Source organism: Protopterus annectens, chromosome 3.part0 (assembly GCF_019279795.1).
Source record: "Protopterus annectens isolate FY-2018-M chromosome 3.part0, PAN1.0, whole genome shotgun sequence".
In the NCBI taxonomy this organism is placed as follows: Eukaryota; Metazoa; Chordata; order Ceratodontiformes; family Protopteridae; genus Protopterus; species Protopterus annectens.
The window spans coordinates 237,684,280-237,710,863 of NC_056731.1; positions in this window are offsets into that span (position 1 = coordinate 237,684,280).

A 26,584-nucleotide genomic window follows, 5' to 3' on the forward strand; every position below is an offset into this window, starting at 1 on the left:
ATATATATGTATATATATATATATATATATATAACAATTTACATATATGTAAGCATATATATATATATATATATATATCTATATAGGTATATAGGGACATACATTTGTAGATAATGTGAACATAACAAAAACATATATGTCCACATGCACCAATAATGGGGTTGAGAGTCCCCAAACAACATACGTCTTGTATGAATAGGTATCCCCTCCACAGCCAAACACATTTGCCCTGCAATACACTACCAACTGTTGCAGATCCCATAACCAGGATCTGACACAACATGGGCTCTAGATGTTTACAGTACTCCATCCCACCTGTATGATGTCAGGCTGGCATCAGTAACATGTCATGCAGTACAGTCTGGCTCCCATAGGGAATGTACAATGTGGAAGCAATCAACATCCCTAGGATACATATACACAGATACATACATGCAGATACAGATATACATAGATATATCTATATATATATATATATATATATATATATATATATATATATATATATGTATATATACACACACACATATATATATGTAACTGCACATACACATGCAGAGATATGTATAGTAAGATACATATGTAGAAGGTACACACAATATGGAACAGCCACTATGCCTACCATTACCACCTTACCAGCTGGAACCTGTATGAGCCACCCATACAAATGACAATCATTGCCTGCAACATATACCCACAGAGAGGTCAAAGGATATAACACCACACACAGGTTTGCATACATGGGGAAGCTTTATTTGTGTACTATTACAGTTGTATATGCCATGTCATATATCTGTTTAGACACTGACATCCATATAAACAGAGTAATGCAACTGTGAAACAGTTATACTAATACAGTAGTCTGGAAAGCTTTACAAATGTTGCTGTCCATGCCAAGGCCTTCAAGTAGTACAATAGTAAAACAGACTGGGCCACAGGATACCAAACAATCAACAGTAAGTAATGCAGATGTATAGTTCAGCAGCCTCTATCTACACTCTGTACACAATCCCTAAAGGGTAAAGACCTCAGATGACACAATGGGATGTAACTGTTACATAACAAGGCATAACTGACACAATCACAAGCACACTGACAAACAGAACAGTCTGTATGGCAGGTGGCAGTATTCCTGCATTTACCCAAGGTGGATTGTATGGTAATGTACATCCAAATACCTTAAGGCAGCTTACCTTTGATACCCCCACATGTTGTAACAGCCTAGGTTAGTTATGGTGCATCCCCCCAACTCAATAATACAGGGCCATATCCTACATACACTGGCCTCTGGAGTACATAAGGGCACATGTGTATTGTGTAGGTGAAGCCCACACATATATGGCCCCAACCCCACCATATGTGTGGGGGACACAACAGCAGTTGACTGATGGCAGGAATGGCAGCATGACATACTTGCAGCCCACTACAGAACAACCCCTGACAGCATGTCATATGTGCAAAGCCTGGTATGTAGGTGGAAGACAGAGGCTGCAACACAGGCCCATATGTGGAAAACTATTGTCATAGACTAAGCAAGCTGCTGGTGTTACAGGATAGTCTGTGACATACCCTTAGTCAGGAATATGAAGTGAGAAACAAAAATGGATGTAGCCATATACTGATAGCACTCAACACACGCACTGCCAGTGAAATATCTGACACAAGGCCTGTGTGGTGGACAGACAAAACATAATAGGTACACCTCTGGCCATTAAGAGGATAGGCCCGCAATTGCATTCCAAGTTAAATTAGTATGTACACACAATCCCTGTAGCACCAGTACTATACAATGCATACAACAACTCTACTCACACTCTGTCTGTAGTTCTGGAAACTCCTACAAATATGTAGCTGGCCTGAGTGTGCAGGTTTTTCTGTAAGAGGTATTGCTACCTGCTGTTTGTAACACTGATGCCCACACATAGGAAGGATGTCCATCACACAGGAAGGACAACACTCCCACATGACGTAAGGATTTATAGTAGGTGGTTGCCATGACAGTGGCACTACACAACAAGCTGCATTCAGGTAGCAAGTGGAGGACACTGATTGATGCAGTGGCCATCGCCTGATCATGTGCATCACCTACAAAATCCATGCTGCAATTTAGTCAACGCAGCTCACTCCATTAACTGGAGAGAGATTGAGAGAGAGAGAGAGAGAGAGAGAGAGAGAGAGAGTTAAAGTGAAAGTGGAAGTGAAAGCCAAAGCCACAGCAAGAAAAAAATATTGACATCCAGCAAACCATTCAGAACAGACATCATTCCCACAACAGGTATGTGAAGTATATATGCATGTAGTTGAATGTGGTACTTGGTCCATAATAATGGGATAGATGATGTGGAATGATTTATATGTGCCATCAGGTGTTGTTGTAATGAGGTTCAACTGAACAACTGCTATGGACAATAGTGTCTGTTCCTGTGGGTAGTGGGCCATAGCCGTCAATTGTGCAGATCAGCACTGACTGACAATAAGTCATCATAGTATGTGTTGTGTAATGGGAAGTATATATATTACATAGCGAATAGCTGGTGGTGGAAGTAATGCCATTATGATGGACACATGGGATCCACAGCCAACCCCTTGCAGAATACTCAGGTTAATCTGAAATGTAGCATGCAGGAATGCCATAGGTGTGTAATAGGGTTACCTGCAATCTGGTCCTACATATACCCCCCTAATGTCAGGCTGTGTCCATATGTGGCACCTGTCTGTGTTGTAGCAAGGCAGAACAGTGCAGCTATGCAGGAAGGTGTTGTGAGATTGTGGATGTGATGTATGAATGTACCCCACATATAGGTATGCATATGTGTACATATGTACATATATATAATATATGAACACACACACACACACACATATATATATATATATATATATATATATATATATATATATATATACATGTATGTCCACAAATATACAGATACCCATGTGTAGACATATATATGAGCACATATATACATCACATATATCTATACACACAAATATATATATATATATATATATATATATATATATATATATATATATATCTATATATATATATATATACCTATATGCACATGTCTACATATATACAAACACATACACAAAATATATGTATGTTAATACATGTCCCCTATATTACTACCACAGTGTTGCATGCTATGTGGGAGGAAACAGCACACATAGCAATGCACACAGATATCTACAGCTGGCAGTGTGTGCAACATGAATGGGTGTCACATGTTAACCCCTTGTTGGGACCACATTGCCCTTGTCTGTAAAGTATGGAATGGGAATATGGGGAAGTATGGCAGGTAAAATTGTGGAGGTGGTCAGGGTTGGTAGATATAGAGGACTGTACAGGAGTGGTATGTGACACGTGGTGAGTAAACACCCTGGATGGTGTGTGTGGTCTGTGATGTGGACGCCCCATGGGCCCCAATATGGGCACAATGGGAACAAGCCTCCCACCCACTGCTACTCACAACATCAGTCCACGTCTTGAAGGTGCCTGTCCTGGAGGCTAAGCAGGAGGAGCATGTTGGCCCTGTGAATGTGTACTGGGTGCCTCAGAGTGATGTAACACATCCCACATGTGTCTGTGGAGCCCATTATGGAACAGACCCTGGACCTGCCCTCAGGGGACAGGAACATGGGTTGGTTCCACCTGATGGTATTGCTGGACCAGTACATGAGAAGGCCCCAGGGTGGGACACACATGTGATGTGGCCCGGTAACATGGGCAGATGGGTTTGGAGATGTGATTCTGCTAGGCAATAGCACATATACATGCTATTGTGTCACTGTTATAGAACATATGTTGGTAGTAATAGTCCACACAATCCTGGAACATGTCCAACAGCATGCATAGATATCCCCAATAACACTGAATGTCAGTTGTGCAGCAATCACAAAGCAGCCATACCACAGGCATATATGGAACCATAGTGGCCTTGACAATGGCATGCAGGTGAATAGTCTATAACAGGCCAGCAATTATAGTGTCCACACAGGGAAGATGGCTACAAACACATAGCAGAAAGTGTGGTACAATACAATACCTCTCCCACTGGTAGGTAAGCTGTAGCCATACCTAATGGGTTGTGTACTATTTGTTGCTGCTGATATGGTAGGGGGGTGACAGAGATGTGTAATAAGAACTGTGTTAATCTTGCTGTATGAGTTGCTCAGACCTGTTTCCATCTTTCTGTCTTTCAGCCAAGATGTCACATGCATGTCTGCCAATATATTCAGCTGCAGAAAATGAAGTGCTAATCACGCATTTAATCCAGCACTACCCTGTGCCATTTGGTCGGGCTGCCTACGACAAGCAGGAGTGGACCGCCCTGTGGAATGACCTAGTCCACAGGGTCAATGATGTCGGACTGCACAACCACTGTTATGGGCAGGTCCAGCATCATTATACTGACCTGCTTTGCAATGCCCATCAGCATGCTGCAGCAGTCTGGGGGGATCACCTCACCACAGGGGGAGAATGCCATCCATCCCCCCCGACATATGTGGAGGAGCTCCTGGCCAGCATCGTGGCTCCTGCCCGTCTGGCCAGCCACCAACCACTGGGCACCTTTATGGAGGTGGGTGCCACCTGTACCCCGGCCAAGGAGCATGCAGGTAAGGCCACAGGGCACATCAGTCGACCACTGTTGCTTATACATCTGCATCAGTACAGGTAGAGCATGCATATCTGAGATGTCATAGGTATATTGTGTTGCTGCATAGCAGTGATAAACAGATGTCCAGATGTGGTAGTATTGTGGAAATGTACCATTGATGTACTGTAATACTGCACCTACCCTGTAGCACTGCCACAGGTGTGGCCACTGATATTGCATCTCTCACCCTCTTATGTAGGTCCCTCAGGGATACCACCAAGGCAGCAGCCTGTAGTTGGTGAGTATGGTTTATGTAGATGCTTGCCAAAACACCAGGCATGTAATGGCGATGGTATGTTCCATGCACACTTCTAACACACCTACCCAGAATGCATGCTGTACATGTGCAAGTATTGTTGCTGTGAAATGCACGGCATCACAGGGGTGACCATGATGGGGTACTGGAAGGGTATGTCAGGCACCTGCATTATAACTAACATCCTGTCATAGTGGAATGTATCCACAGGGAGGGAGTAACATAATGGTGGGAGACATGGCCTAAAGTAGGGACATGTTCAGAACAACACCCATATACAGTGCAACACCAGTGTATATACCTGTAGGACAATGGCAACTGCTATAGAGATACACTATGGCATAAGGCATTACAGTAGGTTCATAGGTTCATAAGTTCATACTAGGCTATCTGCCCTGGGGCAATTATAAGCCTAGCCCGATTCTGTATGGCTTATGCCACCCCTTGATTTGAGTATATTGTGCCCTTTTTAAGGTTTAGTTTACTGTGCCTCTGTCTAATAGGGACACGGGAGTAATCCCTGGGACAAACCTACGATCCCCCATCCATCTATCGAGATTCTTCTTGAAGAGATTCAGTGAGGTGCTCTGCCTCACATGAACTGGAATTCTATTCCAGAGTGAAGAGAGCCTCTGGTTTATGAACCTGTCCCTCCAGCAAGTTCTATTTATTTCTGTGCTGAGGTTCAAGTCCCTCTAGCGTGTGGCTCTAAGGGATTTAGATTTACTGAGGTGGAGCATGTCCATTAATTCTGGATTTGACATAGCTTTGTATGTCAGGCATAGATCGCCTCGAAGAAGACAGTATGCAACTGAGTAGAGTTGGAGTATTTTTAACTGAACAGCATATGGCACCTGTTTGAGAACCTTGATCCTCTTGGTGAGATACTTTTGGGGTCTTTCTAATTGCTACAGGTGTCGGATAAGGTACATCCCAAAAGGGGCATTTTATTCTATGATGGGCCTGATGAGGGATGAATAAAGGGGCACGGTTACGTCTCTTGATCTAGATGTGAAACCCTTCATGATGTGGAGGGCTATGTAGAAGGTCTTTCTAACCACTTTGGCAATGTGGTTTTCAAAGGAGAGATTGCTATCAACTTGGGTCCCCAGGTTCCTAATAACTTTCTCTGTACTTAATGGGTTTTCGCCTATGTGGTAATTTGTGGGCACATTGTTTTTGCCAAAGGGTATGACTATACATTTTTTGGCATTTATCTTTAAACCATGGTGCTGGCACCAGTTATCTGTCTCTGTGAGACCTTTTTGAAGGATATTTGTGTCAGCTGGAGAGTTGATTATGGCGCCCAGTTTGCAGTTGTCTGCGAACTTGGTGAGCCATAGTCCTCCCACGTTTGCCTGTACCTCGGAAAAGTATATACCAAACAAGAGTGGTCCCAGGGCACATTATCAGCTGGGACTAGGCTGTAACATGTGGTGTTCAGTGTATGGGTCACTGCAATGTGACACATGTGTAGGGCTTACTTGTCATGCATCTGCAAAAAGGCTGAAGGAGGGGGGTGTCAGCATGACACAGCACTGCACTGCAGCAAGGATCCTAAGGATGCTAGAAATGGCTCTATCTGCACATAGTCTGGTTCAGGACCTGTGGCAGCTATAACCCTACCCCAGAGCAATAGTGACAGCATTGTGTGAACACAATGGGAAGTGCATATAAGTAGATCTTGCAGTCATGCAGAATATGGGGACATGTGTATGGCAGACTGAACATACACTGGCAAATGCAGATGGCCCAGCTGGTATTCCCCTGCCAGGAGTAGTGGCTGCTGTAGTACACACAACAAGAGTTGTGATAAACCGTCATGATAAGGGTGTGTATACATATGCTCACACAATGTGTATGCATCGTGGTCAGCATCTGCTCACCTAACACAATCTGTAGACAATGCATGTGAAAGTACAGGACATATGTCACATATTGGGCTCATGTACTGCTAAGATATGCGATGATGTGGCAGATCAAGGATGGGTGCATTAAATCAATAAAGGTGTGTACACCCCCTATAGCCACAGTATGCTCTGATGGTTGTCAGTGTAAGAGTATTGGATTGGTCATACATGGTCTGCTGATGTTGAGAGCTGTGCACCAGACTTCAGGCATTCACAAATGATATCTGTCCACATATCATACCAGGTATGTGTTGCTGGAAAACATAGGAGCTGTGAGCATTAAAGCTGGACATAACTGACACAGTAGTACACATTCAGCAATGGGCCATACACCTGTGAGGTGTGGTGCGCAGTACATGGCAGGGTGCAGAACAGGTGCACAGAAATACTTTGTTCATGGGTGCAGTGGTATCCAGGGGAAGGGCTTCAGTGAGTGACACAGCACATGCGTCGCACACATGTATAATGTTGCCAGCATGGATTGATTATAGCTGCACTGCATGCTGTCGGGTACCATATGTTATGCATGTTGACAGAGGGGTAATAGGAGGACTGTGTGCACTTTCATTGTGCAACCTCACCTGTATGTGTGTGTGTGCATCTTGGTGGGTAGTCAGTTTGTCTGTAGGGTCACTCTGGCGAAGTGGAGGGAGGTTGATGCATGTAGGATGCTTGTGTGCATGTGTGCATGTTTGTGTGGCTGGCCATGTATGCACATGTGTGATTGTGGGGTGTTCATACAGCAGTACCTCCCTCTGAGATCATGCAGTACATGTACATGGACTGCTGCATTACACACCCAGGAATACTTATCATGTGTGTAATCACAGGACAGCTGATAGTATAATATGGTCTGTAGCATGGAACAGGCATCTAGAGGGAAGGTAGACACCAGGTACACCCTTAATATCACATTCAGCAGAGAGGTCACCTACAACCCACAGATGCAGTACTACGGATGCATTGGTCAAGTACTAGTCAACACCAGGAAGTGTATCCAAATATTACAGTTGTCACATGATAGGCTGAAGGAGCAGCATATCTGGCATGTACTGAGCATTATATACACATGATACACCAGTGCATAATATTATGGACAGAATATAGTAGCCCACACATATAGGGGCCATGCTCATGATGTCCGGACATACAGAGGGTGCTTACTGAATGATAGCAGTGACGCCATGTAAAATCACTACACACAGGTCAGACAGGTAAAGTAGCAACAGGCCTTGTGTTGCGACCACTTGTGTAGGCAGTTAGAGGACTGATATGTTAATGAGGGTAGCAATGTGTGTATGTTAACAAGTGTGATGCAGGATGGGGTATCACATGGACATAAACGTGGGACTGACTGTAAAGCCATAGACAGGTAGGTATTACGGAGGTGTGTGTGTGTGTGTGTGTGTGTGTGTGTGTGTGTGTGTGTGTGTGTGTGTGTGTGTGTATACTGTTAGGCAATGCTGTACAGGGTTTAATGTGTTTATTGTATTCCCCCACAGGTGGCAAGGTGGGCAGGGTCCCCCCTGCATGCAATCTGATGCTGGTGTTCATACAGACATCGATGATGATGATAGTGCTGTTGAGGCACAGGTGAGGTTGTCAGGGGCCAACACTGTGTGAACATTTGACATCCCCCATTTAACCACCCCAACCCCACACACAGTTTCAGTGCCTATACACACCCCATCACCAGTGACCATAGCGAAGGGACAGCTGGCATTCGGTGGCAGTGCACAGGAAAGTTTGGTAACCATGCCTACTGTGTCTGGTTGCAGCAGGCATAGCCGGATGTCCGGCAGGGCACCACATAGGCAGATGTCCCAGGGTGCTCATGGTAGGGCCGCTGGACATCATTCCCCTGGCAGAAGCGACATAGCTAGTATCAGCAGGCACATGTTTCAGTGTTTCAGGCTGTCATGGCAGCGCCCGCATGTATAGAACATTACCACCGACAAGGCATGAGGCTGCAGAGGGCTGCTCTCACATCTGCAAATGACAGCACTCATGAACTAGCTGGTGCATCTGTTGATTAACTGAGTTCGTGGATAGACTGTCTGGTGAGATGATGGCCCTCATTGACTGTGGTCTGTCTGTGCTTGAATGTGTGGTGGGAGTGCGACGACGGCCGCGTGGATGTAGGCCAGCAATGCCAACTGCAAGTAGTCAATGTGGACATGCTAGGACACCAAGGGGCTCCAGTAGTGGCAGTACCAGCCCCAGCACTGCAGGGGGTGCTGTCCACACCACACCAGAGCAGGCCATGAGCACGTCATCTTGGCCAGTCCCAGGTACCAGCAGACATTTGTCATCATCAGGTGAGAGTAGTACATCAAGGCCTGTACCTGGACATGCCCATGGAACCCCTTCCAGGCACAGTCCATGTGTCCATGGCCAGAGGCAGTGAACTGCACACCCTGCCAGGTATAGTCTGCAGCTGTCCATAAACACCTGTGTAGGGCAGCCACATGGCAGAACTGTGTGCATGCATACCCACACACTATGCAAACACTCCTAGGGCAACCCCACACCTACACACACCACATCACCATGCCCAGCTCACACAGTGCACCCCTCACCCACACACATGGTGTCAAATGTATGAACCACCCTTGGCCTCTGGTAAACCAACATCACACCCTGTGCATATGATGATACCTGTGCCACATCCCTGTCATCCATACTATTAATGCAGGGACAGGCTAATATGGTTCTGATGCACATGGTGACTGTAATACAGTGCACCACAGAACCGCAGTGTAACATGTTGTAAGGAGGAAAGTGTAATGCATATATGGCAGGTAGTGTAGCCATCCAGCAATGATGCCCTATAGCTGTTAGTAACACTGGTTGGATGTGGTCTCTATAATATTACCCATTTGTGTCGTAGGTGTACATGTGTCAGCACGATGATGGGCTGCAGTCATATTCCACAACGGGATATGGCACTGTGGTGACACCATGTCTGTGACATATCTGGGATACATTTGAGCATGTCACAGGTTACTAAAATGGTTATTGAATGTACCAAATGGACAGGTGACACACTGAGGTGTGTATACCCTGCAACCTGATGTAGATAGATCCATCCACATACACACACTGGTACTTGGCAACACTGGGACTAGACCCCTACCTAGCTATGTAGTGATACTGAAGTGTGTGGCTTACATTGCACACACCACACAGAGTTTAGGGTGAGATGTGTCCCAGGTTACATGTTACATGCAGCACATCCCCAGACATGTACAGTATGCTAATGGGGGATGTAATGGGTGTATATGGACAATACATAGTGTAACATACCATTATATACACATTAACAGACACATAACAGGTGGACACACATCCGAGATACCAGGGCCTATTGCTGCTAACATGACCGTGTGCCCAATGTGTTACAGGTAGGCTGCACACAGCACATGCATAACTGGCTTGGATTGTGGTATAAGTTACTTGTATGGTTGATGGTGACAATGGTAACCATAATGTGGTACATGGGACATATACCGAGCGTACCTTGGTGTAATGACAGTGTACACAGCACCCACATCCCCCAGTGGATATTGTACTCCCTGAAACCCATGATGACACTCTGCCATATCCACCATCACACATTGGCCGAGACTGCGGTACAACCCATAGTATACCCCAACAGTGGTACTACAGGGATATGCATCTAATGCACATGCCACACGCATAGTAGGGTGTTGCAGTGTCATGCCTCACCTATGGGCAGCAGCAATACTATCTGTACTACTGTGTGGCAATGGATATTGTAATAGGAGTATGTGGCCTCGGAATGCTGTACCCTACAGATATACGGACATGCACAACTACACACACATGCCAAAACACAATGGGTATCCCATGCCTTTCAACCCATTTGTAAAACACTGTTGTGCTGGTACTGCAAAGCTCATGCAGCTGGTATGGGAGGGAGCTTAACAGGGTACATGTAATGTCTCATACAGCAGCAGCCACAACTGACTATAGCAATGGGTGTTGAATTGGTTGTGAAGACCCTCATGGAATTCCCAAGTACAGATGTTCGAACACAAAGACACTGCTATACTTAGTCATGCACACATACACATGTGTCAGTACAGGGGTGCATCGCTGCAGGTGGTCATAGCTGTGTACCTAGCTATTGTCCAAGGGGAGAAGGGTTGTGTATGGGTTGTGTGTACAGTGGTATCCTGCCACCTGTCAGGTGGCAGGAGGCAATCTATCGACAGACACTACTGTGGTGACCCTCAGGGTGAGAATGACATGCATCAGCCAATCCTCCAGGTGCCTCCTGCACATGGCCACTGAGCTGATCCAGTTGACATGTATGCAACATGCATTACAACACATGGTTAGCATCTGTGATGGAGGTCTTTACCCAAGCATGTTCTGTTGACAATGGTAGTGTAGTGGAGGTACCCGTGGCATGTGGTGTGTACAGGGTGACATCTCCTATATGTGCCAGTTTTACACAGCTGTGCAGACATGTTAGTGTCTTTCAAGCTTAGCTTGTCTGTAGATATCCCAGCTGGATACCTGCCATATGCACATCTGTGCAGGGACTGACAGTCATCAGCTTGGCAAGTAGCTATGCAGTAGCATGAGAGTGTTGACAGACAGACATCTGACAACAACAATATGTATGCCATAACTACATGTTGAAAACCCTCACTATCATATGCTGTACAGATGGTAGTCTGCAGTTACATTCCACATGACAGATCATTACCCAGTAAGGGGTATATACTGTGACACAGCTTACACCTCAGGGATTCACCAGGGATTCAACAGGGAGGCCTTAGTGGCCAGCTATGCCTGCAGATGTGCCTGTTGTCAATACTATCTGCTCTTGCCTGGGTAAGCACTGTCAACAGTAGTACTGCCATGATACACTACATGCCAGTGTGACAGCACATACCCTGGGCTACTACACCTGTATGTAACACATTCACATGGATAACAGTGCTTTACAGGCCTCATATACATCTGTGTCCCACACATGACTCTCACACCCCTTGCTACTGTAATGACAGCACATAGGTGCATGTATTGCACGTAGCATTACATACACGTATTACAGATTATCAGACTGGGTGATGTGACTAGGTTACCAGGGCTAAGCCATACTTAGCAAGTATTAACATTGCTGCAATATAACAGCTAAGCTGATTTGCACACTGATAAGCAAAGCCACTGTGTAATTGCCCATACGTTTACTCATAGCTAAGCACCACTTAGCTTTTCCGCAAACCTGCGCAAACATGCTCAAAGCTGCTCAAAACTGCATTAACCACTCTGTATCTGACAGCCCTAGTTCTGTCCAGCAACAAAATGAACAACCCTTGCAGATCTTGAACCCAAGACCCTGCACACTAAAGTCACAACACTTAACCACTACGCCATGACCACTGTGAAGAGAGCTGTTGTTTTACCAATAAAGCTGTCAATATACATATTGAGTAGTATTGAACAGCTGCTTTTAGTTCCTAAATTGTGTAGTCCTTGTTATTAATATGACTGTTATATCACATAGGTTGTTTTATCATAATGTACTCATAACACGTACATATGGTGAGAAACATCTGGTAGGGTATACACAACTGTGCGGTTTACACATCACAGGAATATGGTTATATACATATAATAGGTCTATATATGTCTACATGTACATACACATGTATACTCACACATATGTCTGTATACACATCTGTATAGTTCAACATATATATGACCATATGTACATCTCTTCGTATGTACACACACATATATATATATATTTATACATATATGTATATATACATATATACATATATGTATATATAGATATATGTATATATAACTATATATGTATGCACATCATATGTGTACAGATATGCCTATTTATTTTGGTATATATGTAGATATCTATAACTATATGTGCATACATATCTATTCTGATATACCTACTACTGTCAATATATATATAGATATCCATACGTATATGTGTATATGTATCTCTATCTGTATATGTGTAGACATATATTGCTCTGTATATGTATATATCTGAGTGTTTATTTGTATATCTATGTACATATACATATCACTCTATGTATGTTGATATGTATATGTATATGTATACATATCTCTATAGATACCTGGATAATTATATATACATATATGCTCACCATATAACATGAACATATAGTTCTAACTTCGTAGTGCAAGGGGATGTCAGGTATATATTGCAGGATATTTGTAGACTATTACTACTGTAATAGGATTTATCTTCACAGACATGGTGTGTGGGAGGTCAAATCTGCTTTTAACATATGCGCCATTGGCTATTGACAGACATCCTAAGGACATCATAGTACAGTACCACTGCTAGTACAGTAATGCTCCTGTGGACTACAGCAGAGATATTGGCCAATATATGTGGACAGTCTGAAACACTCTGGACAGTCCAGAGGTATACACAGAACCCCTTAGTGCAAGGCATGTGGACCAAGCCTGACAATGTGGATGTTAACAGCCATGTAGATGGGTATAACACATGTCTACTGGTATACATTTGCCCCCATAAGTTATGCATTCACACACCCCTGTCTGTCCTGACACATAATAACCACTGGTACAGAGGTGCCATGGCCACATACTACCCACTGGTTGTTGACATACATCTGTACTGCATCCCACTGCTTTGTCTGACATACATGACTGTTATGGTGGCCCAGCAGCAGTGCTTCTGGCAAGTATTTCGACATGACATCTCACTGCGTAATTACACTAAGCTGCTAGGCATGGAACAAAGCACTGTGCAGGCTACATGCATATTGACTCAACACTGGCCAACATTTCCTATGGGGGAATGCACATGTACCTGCATATATAGCAGACTCTACAGGCATGTCACAGCACAGAGCAACAGACACCTGTGTGAAAGTGCATAACCACAACCAATGTGAACACAGCCACAGCCACATATGGTAAGCTAGCATAATATTACAGTATATGGACTATCTGTTCAACACCATCCTCATATGTGCCACTCACACACTAACCCTACATATACTGCCCCACTACACAGTGTGGTCCGATGCCTGTCTGTGGTATGGGACATGTGTGTGTTTGGCCCTACAAACATGTAAGCTGATAGGGTAACATACAGTGGAGCAGCATGTAACATCAGATAGACCAGGACCAAGAACAATGGCATCTACCACAGTCTGTACACAGGCCAAGGTACATATTAACAATACACACACTGTCGACAATCACCACAAGTACACAGACCTCAGTACTGTACACACAACCACTGAATCTCCAGGTTATGTCATCAAATATAACCGCTACTATACATAACATGTGTAGCAGTCTGATATCTCACTGGCTTATCAGATATGATATCACTAAATATGGTCTACAGCACATATGTACCTCTTACTGCATGACATATGTACAAAGGGTGACAGAGTTGTGGCTGGAGGCACAAACACAGGGCCAGTATTGACATGTTGCTGTGATAACCTCATACATTTACTGTTGTAACAGGGTTTGTTGCAACATATGTCCTATGAGGGATATGAAGTCAATAACTCTTACGGCTGTCACCATCTACAGATTGCAATCCTCACACTACCTTCTGCAGTTCACAGATAGGTGCTCTGTGGATAACACATGAAACAAAAGGCACCACACACTGCCCAGTCTGCAGATGACCCTACAGAAGAGGGTTTCCTCATAAACATAGCACTGACATAACAGGTATTAAAACATGTAGGACAGCCATATCCACACACACACCCTGTTAAACACACATTACTCCAAATGCAGTATAGCAGCACTTACAGTCTGTAGACAGGTCAGGCACATCCCCCTCCTCTGTGTTGGCCTGTTTACAGAGTGTATCTTGTTAGAGGTAAAGCCCCAATCCATCTGTGATGCTGTTAGCCAAACAACAGATCGAGTTCCTGCTCACAGTGAATGAAAATGCCCAATACCAACATGATGTTCCTAGGTATTGGAGTGTGTTACCATGCAATTGGCTATGTGGATGTTACCACAGCTGTAACACATGCAATCAGTTAGAGGAGGACTGCAATTTGTGCAGAGGCCATCAGCTGATCATGAGTATCACTTAACATACACATGCTACTGCCTAAGCAAAGCAGGTGTAAGTATCCACATCAACCAGAGGGGAGTGAGAGAGGCAGACAGAAGCAAAGATAAGTCAGGAAGGGGTGGGAGAGTAAAACTTAAGCATGTTTGTGTCACACACCTATCAGTACAGGGTATCAAACCCCTGACAGCTATGTAGTGCTATCACATGCCTATGCAGTTATTAGATGTGCTATATAGGTTACATGTTGAAGAGCACTCCAAACCGATATGTGATAGTGAGTGAAATCTGCAATAGGGACATGGTAGCTATACAGTAGGTGTAGTTAATGTGGCTGTCCCCATGAACAGGTGTCAGCATCAGCACAGCCGCACTCTCACAGGGACACACCCACATTGACACACTTGGCAGAGCCAGGAATACAACTCATCACTAGTGAGATTGCCACAACACAGTACTGTGCTGGTATCATATGGAGGTTATATGGGTAAAGGGTATGTGGAGGTGTCTGACATTAGACAACATGCTTTAGTATGCCAATGGGGTTTGTAGTGAGTGTGAATGGGGTCATAGGCATCATACAACACACACACAGACACAGGGTACCAGTAATGACATGCCTGGGTGCATTACTTTATGGGTGTATAGTGGTCAACCATGCCAGATGACTATACAAGGCTAGGTGATGGGTATTCCTTGTCATCAGGCCACATGACAATGGTCTGCAGTGTGGCTCAGGGGAGTAGCGTCTGGATTTGCCCACATAGGTGGGTATTGCTTTCTCCATCCAGTCATCTTGGTAACTATTGCATGTGCCCAATGCTGTGCATTACTTGCCATGTATGTGTTCCTTAGTCCATGAGTTGGATGGTGTCTGGGATGTGCACACCTGCCACATGCATGTACAGTGGCATGTGGTACTGTACCTGGGGTGTCTGGCCCATGTTGTGTACACAGATTTTTATCATCAGATGTGCCAGTCCTGGCCTCATGTGGTGGGAACTGTTAATGGACAGCAGGTTGACCCTGCACCTACATTGATATCATGATAACAGTATTCCCTGGTGTCATTGGCATTTGTCCATACCGGGCATGTTTTTCAGACATGGTATGTCCTTTGTGGGTCACATTTGATGGCACCACAGGTGTTGCAGATGTCCAGTGGGGAACATAGGGAAGGTGCACTGTCGGCATGTAAGTGCCTATTGGACTGATGGATAGGGTGCCATGTCCTCTGTAGCCCACTGCAATCACACCATGGTTACTATCAATGGGCAATATGCAGGGTACTACCAACATAGCAGCTGTTGCCTAGGCAAGTGTGTGTGCATATAAGACATGGGCTGAGAGTGTTCTCTGGGTAATACAAGGGTTCCTAACTTTGTTCACCTGGCCTTGATGTCACATGTAGGGGCATGAATTTGCACCCCAGCCTCTTGGCTATTTCACATCTGCTATCCCTGTATGATGCACATTGTGGCAGGGTCAACATATAAGAAATTTGCAAAACCCACTCCACATTGAGTCCAGTTGTTACACACTCACATTCACCTCCACACAGGATATGAATGACAAACACAGACACAGAACTGTCATGTCCCGGATTAAAACTCCTACCTAACTAGTATATTACACTACAGCACTACACAGTTATAGGATGCACCATGGAGATTAATGGAATGCTCTTTCCCCCAAAGGTGTATTTCCCAGTGAATGACATCAGCAGGATTGCCAAAGTAAGGGGTTTGAATTGTAATGAGTGTGACAAGCCTAAAATGCATTGCTCCCTGCACAGACATTGTAACACAAAAAACATCTACAACTGCCATGTGTGGGAATAGAGCCACTACCAGAGTCCTATATCACACAACAGCATGAATGTGTTATAGGACACGCCATGGGGATTGCTGGTGTATTTCACAATGAATGACATCAGCAGAATTGGCGAAGTAGGGCATTTGAATTGTACTGAGTGTAACTAGTATAAAATGCATTGCTCCCTACACAGACATAAACACGCACACACAGTTGTTATGTTGGGGATTAGAACTCCTATCTGACAATTTTATCACACTACAGTAGTATGCAGTTATAGGACATGCCACAGAGCTTACTGGGCTACAGCTTTCTGAAAGGTGTATTTCACAGTGTATGACATCAGCAGCCTTGCCAAAGTAGGGTATTTGAATTGTAGTGAGTGTAACTAGCATAAAATGCATTGATCCCTACACAGACATAAACACACACACACACAGTTGTTATGTCAGGGATTAGAACTCCTATCTGACAAGTTTATCACACTACAGCAGTATGCAGTTATAGGACATGCTACGGAGCTTTCTGGGCTACAGCTTTCTAAAAGGTGTATTTCACAGTGTATGACATCAGCAGCCTTGCCAAAGTAGGGCATTTGAATTGTAGTGAGCGTAACTAGCATAACATGCATTGCTCCCTACACAGATATAACAACACACAAAAGTATCCATAATTGCCATGTGTGGGAATTGAACCCCTACCAGAGTCCTATATTATGCTACAGCATAAAGCTGCCATAGGATGCACCACAGGGGTTACTGGAGTACTCTATCCCCAAAGATGTTTTTCACAGTGAATGACATCAGCAGGATTACCAACATAGGGCATTTGAATTGTAGTGAGTGTAACTAGCATAAAATGCATTGCTCTCTACACAGACAGAAGCACACACACACACACACACACACACACACACACACACACACACACACACACACACACATACACACACACACACAGACACACACACACACACACACACACACACACACACACACACACACACACACACACACACACATTTGTCATGTCTGGGATTAGAACGCCTACCTAACTAGTTTAGCACACTACAGCAGTACACAGTTATAGGACACACCATGGAGATTAGCGGGCTACAGCTTTCCATAAGGTGTATTTTACAGTGTATGACAGCAGCCTTGCCAAAGTAGGGCATTTGAATTGTAGTGAGTGTGACTAGCCTAAAAGGCATTGCTGTTTACACAGACAGAGACACAGACATAGTTGCCATGTCTGGGATTAGAATTCCTACCTAACTAGTTTATCACACTACAGCAGTACACAGTTATGGGATGCACCACAGAGGTTACTGGGCTATATTTTTCCCAAGTGTGCATTTCAAAGTGGATGACCTCAGCAGGCTTGTCATAGTAGGGTTATTGGGAGGGCAGTGTGTGTGCATGGTCCATAACCCATTAATCTAGAGGTTGACACACCACATGCGGGCACATGCAGGGCTATATTCCACAGGTACATGTATACAGCCGCTAGATGACTACTTCCTTGTACAGTCATGTTGCACAGCTAGCACTTGCATCACATAGTCTGTAATGCTGAAGGATACCAGTGGCTAACATCTACTATGACTGACAGTTACACCTTATGTGGTTGTAGCCATTTGGCTATGTGCTGGGTGGGACAGGCCTCATAATGGATGGCTAATTGTCACAGTCACTCTCTTCCACACACCTATGTACATCTACTTTTGGCTTATTATAGTGTGTTGTCCTTAGATACGTGTCTGTATTCCTATCCACTGTGTGTGCAAAGCATGACTGGTGCATACTGAGGAGTGTATGCACTAACATCTGCAAATGCCAGATATGTATGGTCCACTGTTGTTTGCAGACATGGGATTCATTTGTTTAAGTGTGTGAGCATGCCCAGTATTGCCTTCTGTATTGAATGTGTGCATCACTTCCAGGTAGTTCGTACTCCAGTGCAGACCTTTGTGTTGTACACCTACAGGAGGCAAACTGTTTCTGCAGGTATCCCTCAATCATTTGGCAATATTGGGACAAACTGTGCAGGGGATGGTGTGTACTGTAGGTGATTGTGTCTGTGCTGCTTCAGCTGCATGGTACTGCTGTTAGCAGAGATATTCAGACATGTGTACTGTTATACAATGTGATGTTTTCTGTCCTCATGTACTGTCAGGTGGACATTCTTGCTCACAGTGATGTCTTGGGGGAAAAGGGTGACTGCAGCTATGTCTGGTATTGTGGGCAGACACCTACGTATTCATGGTAAGTTATGCCATTCTGGAGGGGGAGCTGCAGACACTTGCTGCTGGGTCTGTGTATCCAGTTCAGCACCTTAGTACAGTGTTGGCAGAGGATCATGTACTTGTACACCCATCAACATGACAGTATGGCCTTGTCTTGCTGTGGCAATGCCTCACAGCTGTATAGATTCACACAGGTTACCCAGAGGCAGGGGCCATGGGTCAAGACATTAACCCCTATTGTGGTGTACTGGCAGGTGTGTAGCCACCCATTTATGTGTTTGCAGCCAGGGATAGTGTGTGCACACAGCTTGATGTCCGACCCTGCACATTCCATGCTGCCCATGCTCCCACTCCCCTCTCTGTTATTCTAATCTCTTCCATATATTATGCATAGATTCTCTGATACTTTCCCTAAGGGTATCATCCCATCACAGGTGTGTGTTAGTGTTGGTCCATAGTTCATGCAGTGGGACATGGTGGACATGTTACTGTGGTTTGTCCACATGGCTTTGCGTATGGCTTATGTGGAGTGTGTTATGTTGTTATTTGGGTGTCTATGACATAATATGCATTGGCAGTACGTGTGAGACAGGCCTTTGGCAGAGGCCTGTGGGCCATTAGGTGTTGCTGTGGGCCAGAAGTGGCAGGCCGTTGCATTCTGTCAGTCCTACAGACTCAGACCACCATACAGTATATTCCCCTGGGGTGACAGGGTAGGTGTGATAGGTGTTCATGCCAATACCTTCTATCAGTCTTGATCAGGGGGTGTGGATGCTGGCAGGGTAGTACCTACAGTTAGGGACACACCTTCATGGGATGCCTGCACTGCATGCTGCATTCTTCTGTTATTCCCATATACAGGTGGGATCATATTGTACCCATTCCCCACAACAGGGATACGACCAGAGAGGTACCTGTGGGTGGTGTTTGCGTGAGCTGGGTGCATGTGTGCTATGGACACTACTTGCATCTGACACACGGATATGTCTGGGGCATTCCAGTTATGCTGGCATGTGCAGGTACATCAGCTGTTTCCCAATTCATCAGTCCTACTTCCTTTGTGATCTTTAAGGGTTCGGGCAGACATCACTGGTATCCCCTACTACAGGAACAGTTAATCTGATGCATACCTGTATGTACAATTCCAAGAGTATCTCCATTTCACAGTGACACAATATATACTTTATGTCTGGGGAACTTTCCCCTGTGTGCTGCTTGTATCTCTAGCCCAAGAGCTATGCCATGTCAGTCTTTCAGATGGTGACACATTTTGCCACCATACATTTACAATGGCTTACTGCTAGCATGTGTTATACTGGTGGGAATTGTCTTTGGCACTGCAGTTGTGAGGGCTTGTCCCTGTCATCAGCAGTAGTGGGCAATGGCCACCAGGTCTTACCTCAACATGCATACATATTGACCACTTTTACACAATATGAAACACACACCAACCTAACACACACACACACAGACCTGCATATTGTGAAAATGCTACAACCTATCCTGCTACCTTGGCCACCTCTGGGCATCTGTGCTCTACTTGTATTATACCTACTCTTACATGTTACTACCTTTCTACACAGGATTGGGGGGCACACCTGACTGTTACTACATTTCTACGCTGGATTGAGGGTAAGGGCACACCTGACTTTTCTACATGTCTACATAGGAGTGGGGGGCACACCTGACTTTTACTACATTTCTACATAGGATTGTGGGGGGACACACCTGACTGTTTGGGTCTATATTAAAATATCAAAACCTCACTTACGCGAATACCTAAACGCCGACACATAAATAGCGAACAGCGGAAACACTGAATGTCCTGAAGCGCTTAATTCAAAATATCTAATTGTCATAGTTGGCCCTTATCCGGTATAGCTCCCTAACGTAAATGTGCAATAGTTACGCACCTTAGGTTTAGGGTGCGGGTTAAGGTAAGTGCATACATAGTAATACATGCAACCTTTACTTAAGGGTTAGAAGTAGGGTTATGTTAAGTGTATGTATAGTAATATAGTTGTGTAGCTGAATGTATACGTAAATTATACTTTTCCCGTAGTTGGGTGTTATTTGTTTATAGTTAGATACATTTGTGTTTAATGAATGCTCGATTAGGATGTGGGATATATGGGTGAAGTGTAGATATGGGGAAGTGTGGATTATTTATTTTGTTTGGGTAGGTAGTACGTAGCAGATAGTGGGGTTGGCCAACAATGGCAATTCGATATTTCAAATTTCGCGCTTCAGGACATTCAGTGTTTTCACGGTTCGCTATTTATGTGTCAGCATTTAGGTATTTGTGTGAGTAAGGTTTTGGTATTTTAATATAGACCTGACTGTTTCTATATTAATACACAGGATTGGGGGGGGGGTACACCTGACTGTTTCTACATGTGTACATGGGAGTGGGGGGGGCACACCTGACTGTTACTACATTTCTACATAGGGTTGTGGAGGGACACACCTGACTGTTTTTTACATTTCTACATAGGATTGGGGGGGAACACCTGACTGTTATTACATTTCTACACAGGATTGGGGGGGTGCACACTTGATTGTTACTACATTTCCACACAGGACTGGGAGAGGACACACCTGACTATTTCTACACAGGATTGGGGGGCGCACCTTACTCTTTCTACATGTCTACATAGGATGGGGAGGCACACCTGGCACTTGTACACATTTGCTATGACTGTACTGGTATGTCAGGTATGCCATTTCATTCTGTATTCTAACCTATCATGCTGACTAGAGGCATATCAGTGTACTACAGGTCTTAGCCTTGGTTGATCACATATTAGTGTCTGACTTCCTACCCTTCAGAACTAACATCCCACTGCCTGAGCTGCCGTAGTCTGTTTGTGTAGGCCTGGGGGGAGGTTACCCATAGGCATCATTCAGAGGACATAGCAAAGCCTCTGTTTGTGTTTGTCTACACCTGTCCTGCTGGCTGAGACTGTTGTTGGGTATGTGAACCTCCCTGACTGGCATTTGTGAGTCATATGGACAGACATGTCACCCAGCACATTTCCTGCAGTGGGTTTTGTCGCCCTGTGTAGTACTGGCTACTGTGCTGACTCCAGTATTTGTTACAGATGTCATAGTACCACTATGGGTATCTACTATCTGCTGGCATACCATTCAGCCACCAGATTCCCTTGCATGCTCACATCCATATCATAGATACAGGTAACGAAACATTCTACTCCATTCGGCAATTGGTAGGTTGATTGACTTACCTTGTGGGTGTGTCAGTATTGAGGATGGTGCTGGAGGGCTGCCTATGTTGGATGCACATAGTACACTCCCTATACGTGGTTGAGCACAGGTAGTGTCATGTTTGGCATCCCTTTTACTGTATGTGTGAGTCAGAGAGAGGTGTCATTCCCTGGGTCCCTACTGTGTCAGTGTATGTGCTATGTGTTGCCTCTTTGCCAAGGCCAGGGCATACTGGGAATGCCTCCATCTGTCTACTTGGGCAGGCTCAGGTTGTTCCTCCTCCGAGTCACTCTGTGCCTGTACAGGCCTTGGCAGTGGTGGGGGGTGTGTGGCCCTGCCCATTGCTGTTCATGCTGCAGCTGTTTCCACAGGATCATATTGTGTAGCATGTCACATACCATAACAATTTGAGTACATGTAGCTGGTGAGTACTGCAAGGCTCCACCAGATGTATCCCAACACAGGAACCGTGACTTGAGCATCCCAAAGCATGCCCTATTATAAGTCTGGTCTGTACGTGTGCCTCATTATGGCATTCTTGTTTGGGTGTGTGTGCATTTCTGATGGGTGTCATCAGCCACAGCTCCAGTGTGTAACCAGCATCCCCCACTAGGTGACTGTAAAGGCTGTCCTCATTGGCAAATCTCTGGTACAGCTGTGTCAGATGCCAGTTGTGGGACTCGTGATAGCTTTCAGGGCAGCCAGCACACACATTCATTATAATGCCCTGGGCATCACACACAACCTGACAGTTGATGGAGGGAAGCCCTTGCAGTTGATGTAGACCCTACACTGATTACCAGGTGGTGCTTTGATGCATATGTGCGTGCAGTCTATAGCATCCACTACCTCAGGGTATTCTGCTATTTGGTGGAAGAGTCGCATATTGCTGGCTAACACTTCATGGGAGTTGAGGAAATATATGTGCTCACTGGCATGTGCTGGCATGGAATCCAGGAACTGGCGGAATACTCTGGATGCTGATGCCTGTGAGATTCCCATGATATTCCCAGTTAAGCTTTGGGAGGTACCTGTGGCTAGTATACCTCGGCCTACACATACCTTGATATCCACTGGGATGGGTTCCTCTCTGTCAGTTCAGTGTGTCAGGTGTAGCAGGCACAGTTCAACAATTTGCTGTAGGAGGTCCCTGTTTACCCTATAGTGCTCCACTATCTCCAGCTCATCTAGCCCCTGGTAGGTTACCCTGGGTCTGATCACTCTTCTCCATCTCCTCACTGTGAAATCGTCGACAGCATTCACATCCTCACCATCCTCAGCCTCTTCCACATGTTGTTGTATGATGCCTGCTGCAGCCCTATCATTTGGTTGTTTTGTTTGTTAAAAGTTCCCCGCTTGTCTACACCGGTGGTGTAGAGTATGGAAAAAAACAGAGAGGAAGGTGTTTGCATAGTTTATAGTAGTGTTCTGGGCTGGGCTGGTCTGCTGCCAGTGTAATTGGCTGATTCTGATACATTTCACCTGCCAGCTATGCCAGTTATCCTAGATTACCTTCCTACTGCTGTTTTCCCTTCCCATTGCCTTCCTGTTTAAGCCTGGGGGTGCGCCACGCAAACATAGTGCTCAATTGTGCACAGAGCTGCTATTTCCTGGTTTACGTTTTTTTCCCTTTTCTTTAAAACCCAGTGCACAGTATGCACACCCGCTTAGGCAATGTAAAGAGTGCTAGGCAGCCTCAGACACATCCCCTTGCCTAGCTGTGCTAAGCTAGGAGCAAACCTGAGCCACAGGGCTCCATTCCGCTTACAGTATTCCTGACACACACCCCTATGATGTCAGCTAACTCCTAGGCTTGCACCAAGCTATTCCTGCTCTTACACTGTTGGGAGCTGACTAGCATGCAGGAGAAATCTGGGATTCACTATCATTCCCCTCATTTGCATAGGATTGCCTGCTAATGCATAGTTACATGTCTCACATTGAGCCTCCCCCCTTAGCAACCACTATTCACTGGCCATGTTTTCTTCTGCCATCCATTGACTATAATGGCAGAATAGTGATTTTATTTAGAATGCTTATTTTAGGTTTATTTTTTTCTTTTCCCCCGATCCCATTTGAGCGCTGCTGCCTTACGTTTAAACAGCCAAGATCGGCTAAAAAAAATAAAAGTCGATTTTTTTTTTCAACTTTTTTCAATGCCAATGGCCTTATACTTGGCCATTGGCATGCTTCTTAAATGATATGCCTTTTTTATTTGGAGCTGTCATGGCTCTGTTTTGGAATTTGCAGAAATGTACTCTGTTACTGGCAGAGTATATTTCTGCAGATTACACTAGTCCTGCTTGCCCAGTTTCCAGCTTCCTGGATCGCAAATTCACCTCATTTGCATGGATTTCTCCTGCAAATGGGGTAATTTGCATACAGGGGCTGAGTCCGTGCAGGACTAGTGCACGCCCCTACAGGTTATTCCTGGATCGCACGGCAGACGTATTACCTGCTGGAGCTCCTGCACTAATTCTGCATGCTGTGCAAGGCTTGCAGAATCCGGGGGATATCTCAGCAACCACTCAAGTTACGCACACTGTCAGCAGCATTTTATTAATCTAGCTAAGAACTTTCATATAATGTTAAGAAGCTCTGTCTGTGTTACTTAGGTGTTGTGATATTTCGAAAAATATGAAAATTATATCTATATAAATTAATATCATAAAAATGACAGTTCACATCTATTTAACCACACTAGACAGAGTTCAAATATTTATACAGCTGAGTTTGTCACTGTGTAAGCTTTAAGATGAAATCTTTTATAACCTTGTACATAGCATGGTTTTGGAATTATTGATGCAGATATGACCAAGGAATATTTGACCCCTAGAGGAATCAGTAGGTGTTAATTGCAGATGCACCTGGAGGAGTCACTCGAATGTAATGAGTTTATGCTGTAATGCTTAATGTGTACAAAGGTGTTACTCAAATTTCCCTGTATCTTAGTAGTATTGTTATAAGCAGAGTAGCACAAGATAGTGGAGCCAGATAATGTGAATGCCTGGAAGTCACTACCTCTGCTTAGTACACCAACCATAGACATCAACATAAGCTGTACCATATCACGATTATCATGAAGCATTTGACCTATATGTCATGTGCAATTTGTTGTGCCATGGCACAGTGCTATGTTGCACAACCTGTAATTTATGATTGTGCTTCTGCGCATACAGACTTACCATATTGCTCCTTGGGTGGAGCTACTTAGTGGCCATGACTACCTCAGCAAGTGGTAACTCTAAGGCTCTTGCATGGTGTGTCATAGACACCAGGATTTTCCTGCCCTTCCTGCACAAGGACTTTAAGGGGTACCTGCTGAGAAGGATAATGGCCCCCTGAAGTAGGTGGACACCAGATAGAAACTGTGCCAGGTGTTGAGTGATGCCAGTGCCAACTCCTATACTGGCAAATGTTATCTTAAATATGATGACCTGAGATGTTACCACTCTGACCTGCTCTGACAGCGGGAGGCAGATATTCACTTGAGTAACCCAGAGATGTATTGCAAGAACTTATTTGCTTGGGTACTGCCACTACCTTATACTAAATACATTGTTGCACAACTAAGCTTGAAAAATAGTTGCTTTATCTTGTACCTGCATAGGGGTATCACCGCAAAATGACTGAGAACTGCAGAAGGTGGGAATACTAGTCCAGGCATTGAGGTGTGTATATGTTATGTACCAGTCCATTGTTTAACTATGGTTGTGTTTGTGACATATGTGTGTTGTAATTTCATCCCACAGTGTCATCCTTCTGTAGGTGCAGTTACACAAGAGGAAGAGGAGTAGCCACATTTAACGTAGTCTCTACTAGCTACTGCCAGTGGCGATAGGTAGCAAGCAGCTGCCAGGTCTATCTATAGAAGTAAATGAAGGTCCCCCTGGTGGAGGTCACCTTGAGTGGTCAATGATGTTCTCTGTGTCTGCCTCTAGGTAGGACAAAGTTAAGAATCTGTTTGTAAAGTGGAATAGAAAGGTCTCCATTTGTACACCAGCAGAGGTTGATCACCAGAAAGGTGCACTGACAACTGAATGTCTGCCTTGACAATGAAACATGTCTTCTGGTATAACTGGTAGAGTCATGTGACTGGCATACCCCATTCATCACTCAAATAGTGGTGTATTTGTTTTGTGTCATTCTCCATTCTTTGTTTGTTTTCTCCCTTCCCTATTACAAACTGTCTGTCCTCTTTATGTACATGTCCATCCACTGTACTGCTCACCTTTTCTGTTTATACTACATCTGTCTGTTCTGTTTTCCACATTTACCTGGCTACCCTTGCTAACTATTTGTTTCCCTCCATCTCATCCACAACCATCCCTTAGTACCTTATACACCTACTCTCCTTTGTGA